At 33.5% G+C, this 6,217-nt stretch overlaps 1 protein-coding gene across 1 annotated transcript in view; it reads right to left on the reverse strand.

Moving 5' to 3' along the window:
• The window catches only part of LOC133193749 (UPF0415 protein C7orf25 homolog), a 71,621-nt gene extending 69,693 nt beyond the window's left edge, over positions 1-1,928 (reverse strand). Inside the window, exon 1 of the mRNA XM_061329683.1 lies at positions 1,868-1,928. The gene's annotated coding sequence lies outside the window, so the exon portion shown is untranslated. The remainder of the gene's footprint in view (positions 1-1,867) is intronic.
• Between the last annotated feature and the right edge of the window lie 4,289 nt (positions 1,929-6,217).

The following is a 6,217-nucleotide window of genomic DNA, read 5'->3' on the forward strand; positions in this document are numbered from 1 at the left end:
GGAATGGGTCATGAGGTGGTGTATTGAAGAATTTAGGAAGAAAATTTCTCGTTTTCTGATGTGTATCACCATTAAACACTAATCTCGATTCCTGAGATCAGAGACACACATTTATATTGTGTTATTATACTTTCATGTTAAATACTAAAATCTGATTGGTTTAGACGCATTTAACAATCCCTAATGTTACCCTCAGCATTAGCAACACACTTGACAACGGGTAACATTACGAAAATATCACATGCGTTCAAATCATGCGCGTATGGTTCACCTTAGAATTCTCAAAACGTCGGTTGTGCGTTTGAAAGAAGCTGAATAAACGATGTCAATTAAAGCTTGCATCCGATGTAACTTACTTGAAAACAACAAACGACAGACGAAACATCCTTGCAAGTGCAAACTTTAGATGATAAAGGACTTTTTGAGTATCAAACAAACAATAAAGATGTTAGTAAATCTTTTCTGAAGCTTTCTTATTGAGAAAAATAGAAGCGGGGAGTTTGAAAGCTTTCTTAGCGTGAACTTAAAGACGATCTCCGAATTTTTTTTATGACATCCGAAATCAATAAGACATTCAGTATAATAAAATAAATAGTGCACATTTTTGAGGGTAACAGTTGAAATTGACACCCCTCGAATAACCATTGTCAACCTCCGCTGATGCGTCAGTTGACAATGGTTTTCCTTGGGGTGTCAATTTCAACTGTTACCCTCAAAAACGTGCACTATTTATATAATAGTATACACTTATTTCATGACTACGAGGGGAACAGTCAAACTGTTGTCCCGAGGTAATGGGGAAGACCTGGGAAACTGTTGCCCGAGGCCGAAGGCCGAGGGCAACAGTTTCCCAGGTCTTCCCCATTATCGAGGGACAACAGTTTGACTGTTTCCCGAGTTGTCATGAAATAAGTGTTTTATTACCTAACCTACTATATAATTTCTTAAAGTAATGATATCGACATAATAATCAATGGCTTTTAAAATACATCGACAAATGTTTGTACATGTATTATTTTTTAAAAACAAACTAAACAAGATGAATATTAATCAAATTCTCACACCGATTGGTGTTCAGAAAAATTAATGGATGTGATATTATCATGCACTAATAAATTGAAAGAAAACATGTAGTAAACAACATAATGATGTCTTGAAGATTTGAATATTGCACGTGTATGGCAAAGAACTATACTGAGTGAAAGGGGCCTACATTTTTCCCAAATTACCCCCAGAAAAGGTGTTCATGGTCTCTTCTTCGAAATGATATTAAATTGATTATATATCAGGATTACTTTTCAGATGATAATTTCAAATTGAATGAAAATGGTTTAATTAATACATAATTCAATATTAAAGCTGTAAAGTACAGGGAATTAATTATGACGTCATAATGGAACAGTTCAGCCATGCAACAGTTCATTCTGTGACCGGGTAAACAGTTTTGACTGTTTCATGATTTGCAAAAACATTAAAAAGAATCAGGAAACAGTTCAAAATGCCTAATTACAATTTATATAGTAGGTTAGGTAATAACACCTACTGCTACCGGTAAATATATGACATAACAGCACAAACCGTGAAACCCCTTGCAAAAGAGCAGTACCGCAGTAAATTCTGTTCTGTGAAAATGATAATTCAAGATTGTAGAGATTGTACAAATTTTCTTAAGAATTACAAATTAGTCATTAAAGATTCAATGAGAAAGATCTGATAATTGCCATATTGCATCATCGTTTCAAGATCAACTGGGTATTTAGTTTGCATGTAGGCATAATGTTTTTCACAAATTCATGCAAACATCTATGCGTACATACTCTTAGTTAGATAAATAAGTCTGCATAACATGAATAATTGCCGTATTTACACAAAAAGTTCTACCGTACTCCGAAGACCGTTCAAGACGTAGTCTACCAAAGCATTTGGCACTATTTGGAAGGCCGATCCCGATGAGAAATATACCACAAATTATATTCTTCCGTTCGTTTCATTCATTCATTCATTCATTCATTCATTTATTTATTTATTTATTTATTTATTTATTTATTTATTTATTTATGACCCAAAGTTCTTGAATAGAATATAGAAATATTTTTACCCAGCTTTCAATTTATTTGTGTCTAAACTCTTTTTGGTTATACTAAAAATATAAAAGCTAGAGTTCTGCACCTAATTTTCTATACATTGAAATCTGTCTTTAACCTTCTGTTACATACTAATAAGAGGTCAGAGTGGCGGGTCTTCATGGGAATTCAACAGAATATAAATTTGGAATAGTTCTGTAACACAGTATTATATATATAGACACTCTGCCTAAATATAAATAGATAATAAATAAACTCATCATTAACATGACTATAATGACTACTGTAGTTATATTTTCCAAATTCTTATAATGTTATAAACAACAAAATTGATATTAAATAAAAAGAGGCATTTCAGAATAAAGTGAGACATCTCAGAATATCATAAAGAAAGACTGCAGTTATACAACTGTTGTCTCTGTAGTATTTATAGATTATAAATCTACAAGTCTACATGGAATAGCGAGTGAAGGATATACATGTAATTAAAGGTGAGAAAATCTTTTTTATCCAGAACATAATATTTAAGGTATAGATATATCTATATTAAATGACCAAAAAAAAAATTATTAAAAAAAAAACCCAAAAAAAAAGAACAAAGAAAGAAATGCACAACTAACCCAAAATACGAATGTAAATAAATCAAACAAAACTGAAAAAATCGAAAGTTGCGATGCTTTATATTTTTACATTCATCACAAAATTCATAATTTTCATAATTAAATTTAATTTAAACAAACACAGATCTAGAAGTGAATGGGATTGGGCAGCAGGCTCAGCCTATTTTAGCCCTCTCCCTATTAAATGAAAAATAACGACTGTAATACTGTGAATGCACAGATGATCATGTCTGTGATCATTTTCTACCATCAGCTCACCTTGTCGTTGGCTCGCGTATATCACAGTGATAAGCACGACAAATAGTGCGTTTGTTTTAATTCATTATAATTAAATGCATAAGCTAATGATAGTTCTTATAGATAGATATTTACTAAATAGATATAAAACTATTAGTTTAATTTGAAATAATCCTTGAAGTGTTATGTTTTTACGTTACGTCAAAAATCTTGACCAGGCCCATTGCAGAGGTGTCTGAGAAGAACGAACGACAACTCTGCATAGGAGATTGGTCTGTGACATCACTCAAAAGAATTCGATCTTATGGAAACCACTTCTTTTATCAATCAGTAAACGCCGGTAAACTATTTGGAAGCGGGTTTTTAAAGCCACCTGTATAGATTTTGTTTTCAATCAATAAGATATACAATGATACGAAAGCCTATTAGGATCAAACTACGGTAAAAAAAAAATTTAAAAGGCGTAATAACGCCTTTCGAAAAGGCGTCATAACGCGGAAAAAGGCGTAATAACGCAAATAAAGGCGTAATTACGCCTTTCCAAAAGGAGTTATAACACGAAAAAAAGGCGTTATTACGCCTTTTCAAAAGGCGTTATCACGCCTTTCCAAAAGGCGTTATTTTAGGAATGACTCTAATTCTTGGCCAAATTATTCGAGTATAACCTGGTTTGGGTCAGTTTACGCTTTATAATCCGCGAAGCGGATTATAAAACAGCGTAAACTGACCCAAACCAGGTTAAACTCGAATAATTTGGCCAAAAATTAGAGTCATTCCTTATAATTTAATTTTAAAATCATTAAATAAATATGGGTGTAAAATTTCGTTGCTTTTTATTAGTTCAAATTTGCCGCTCAATAATACAACCGTAGTAACGGAAGTAACGGAAGTGATGGGAAGCGAGGGGAGGTAAAAACTGATACATAGGCCTAGCAGCTTGTTTACATGTGGTAAGATCGAATTATTGTTTGAAGTTAAAGGTATATTTATTAAATCTGGAATTTTCCATGAATCCCGAGGACTGGAAATGAGAGGATTGTATGCATACAGATGATTGAGCTGGTTGTCAGGGGGGTGTGTCCCCATACCAAACCAGGTTATACAGAAATAATTTGTGTTCCTTTTTGGATATTAACCAATCAGAGGCTAGAATACAAACAAAATTAAATTATTAGGCGTTATTACGCCTTTGAAAAAGGCGTTATTACGCCTTTTTAAAAGGCATTAATACGCCTTTCAAAAAGGCGTTATATTATGTCTTTTGAAGGGCCATTATTATGTCTTTGACAGGCCCGTGCTTTTAAAGTGGGGGGGGGGGGTTCCATAAAATTGACAAGCAAACAAAAAAAAAAGACCCCCCCCCCCGAAAAAAAAAATAAACTGCCTAAACTTGAGGGGAAACTTTTTCTAATTTTTCGGTAAAACTTTTTTTAAATGCAATGACTTGCCCGAGTTTAACCATACTGCAACAAAATGTTAAGGGACCAAGCAATCAATAAATGATATTTTATATTTAAACTATAGCAAGACTATTCTCCCAAAAAGTGGGGTGGGGACCCCCCCCCCCCCTCACATTCGTACTACCGGCCTGTTTGAAAAGGAGTTGTATCCAAAAATGGAAAGGCGTTATTTTAAAATAGTAAATATATGAAAGATTGAACCAAAGCCATCTTTATTTATGCAATATTTAGATTATAGTTTTAATATTATAAATTATATTATAAATTAATTATAGTATTTTCTATATTCCTGCACATCTCGCAGACAGTTGTTTGCATTTTGCATGCATATTAAGAGAAGTCAACACTCTACTTTTGAAAATCAAGGATATAGGCAGAACCAGCTTTGAGCTTTGCAAGCCACGTATCAAAAATTCATGTCAAATTTGAAATATTTTTCTCTCCTCTTGGTAAAAAAACAGGCAAAGTATTTGCATAGGTATAATGAGCAATTAGCCTTCAACAAAATTTCTGAAATCCATACACCTTAATTGGTAGAAGCGTCTGGCATCAGAGAAGGACTAAGTTGGTTTAACACTGAAAATATTTTACACATTTAAAAATCTTTTTTCCTAGAAATCTAATTATAATTTAATTTTGTTTGTATTCTAGCCTCTGATTGGTTAATATCTAAAAAGGAACACAAATTATTTCTGTATAACCTGGTTTGGTATGGGGACACACCCCCCTGACAACCAGCTGAATCAATCCTCTCATTTCCAGTCCTCGGGATTCATGGAAAATTCCAGATTTAAAAAAGTACTTTTAATTTCAAAGAATAATTCGATCTTACCACATGTAAACAACCAACATGGCTGCTAGGCCTATGTATCAGTTTTTACCTCCCCTAGATTCCCATCACTTCCGTTACTTCCGTTACTACGGTTGTATTATTGAGCGGCAAATTTGAACTTATAAAAAGTAACGAAATTTTACATCCATAGTTATTTAATGATTTTAAAATTAAATTATAAGAAATGACTCTAATTCTTGGCCAAATTATTCGAGTATAACCTGGTTTGGGTCAGTTTACGCTGTTTTATAATCCGCTTCGCGGATTATAAAGCGTAAACTGACCCAAACCAGGTTATACTCGAATAATTTGGCCAAGAATTAGAGTCATTCCTAAAATAATCAGCCCCCAGGGTGGGCTAAGTAAGTCATGTATTGAAAAAAAGAGACTTAATAACGCCTTTTGGAAAGGCGTAATAACGCCATTTTAAAAGGCGTAATAACGCCTTTTGGAAAGGCCTAATAAAACCTTTTGGAAAGGCGTAATAACACCTTTTGGAAAGGCATAATAACGCCTTTTATAAAGGCGTAATAACGCCTTTTGGAAAGGCGTAATAACGCCTTTTATAAAGGCGTAATAACGCCTTTTATAAAGGCGTAATAACGCTTTTTGGAAAGGCGTAATAAAACCTTTTGGAAAGGCGTAATAACACCTTTTGGAAAGGCGTAATAACGCCTTTGAGAAAGGCGTAATAACGCCTTTTGGAAAGGCGTAATAACGCCTTTTGGAAAGGCGTAATAAAACCTTTTGGAAAGGCGTAATAACACCTTTTGGAAAGGCGTAATGGAAAGGCGTAATTACGCCTTTTTTCGCGTTATAACGCCTTTATTTGCGTTATTACGCCTTTTTCCGCGTTATAACGCCTTTCGAAAAGGCTTTATAACGCCTTTAAATTTTTTTTTTACCGTAGTTTGATCCTAATAGGCTTTCGTAGTAATATAATGAGTTCATGATATCTTCAAAAAATAAAATAGTCTTTAATTA

The sequence above is a fragment of the Saccostrea echinata genome, unplaced genomic scaffold (assembly GCF_033153115.1).
Source record: "Saccostrea echinata isolate AGI-Se365-2 ecotype Australia unplaced genomic scaffold, CSIRO_AGI_Sech_v1 ptg000028l, whole genome shotgun sequence".
Lineage (NCBI taxonomy): Eukaryota > Metazoa > Mollusca > Bivalvia > Ostreida > Ostreidae > Saccostrea > Saccostrea echinata.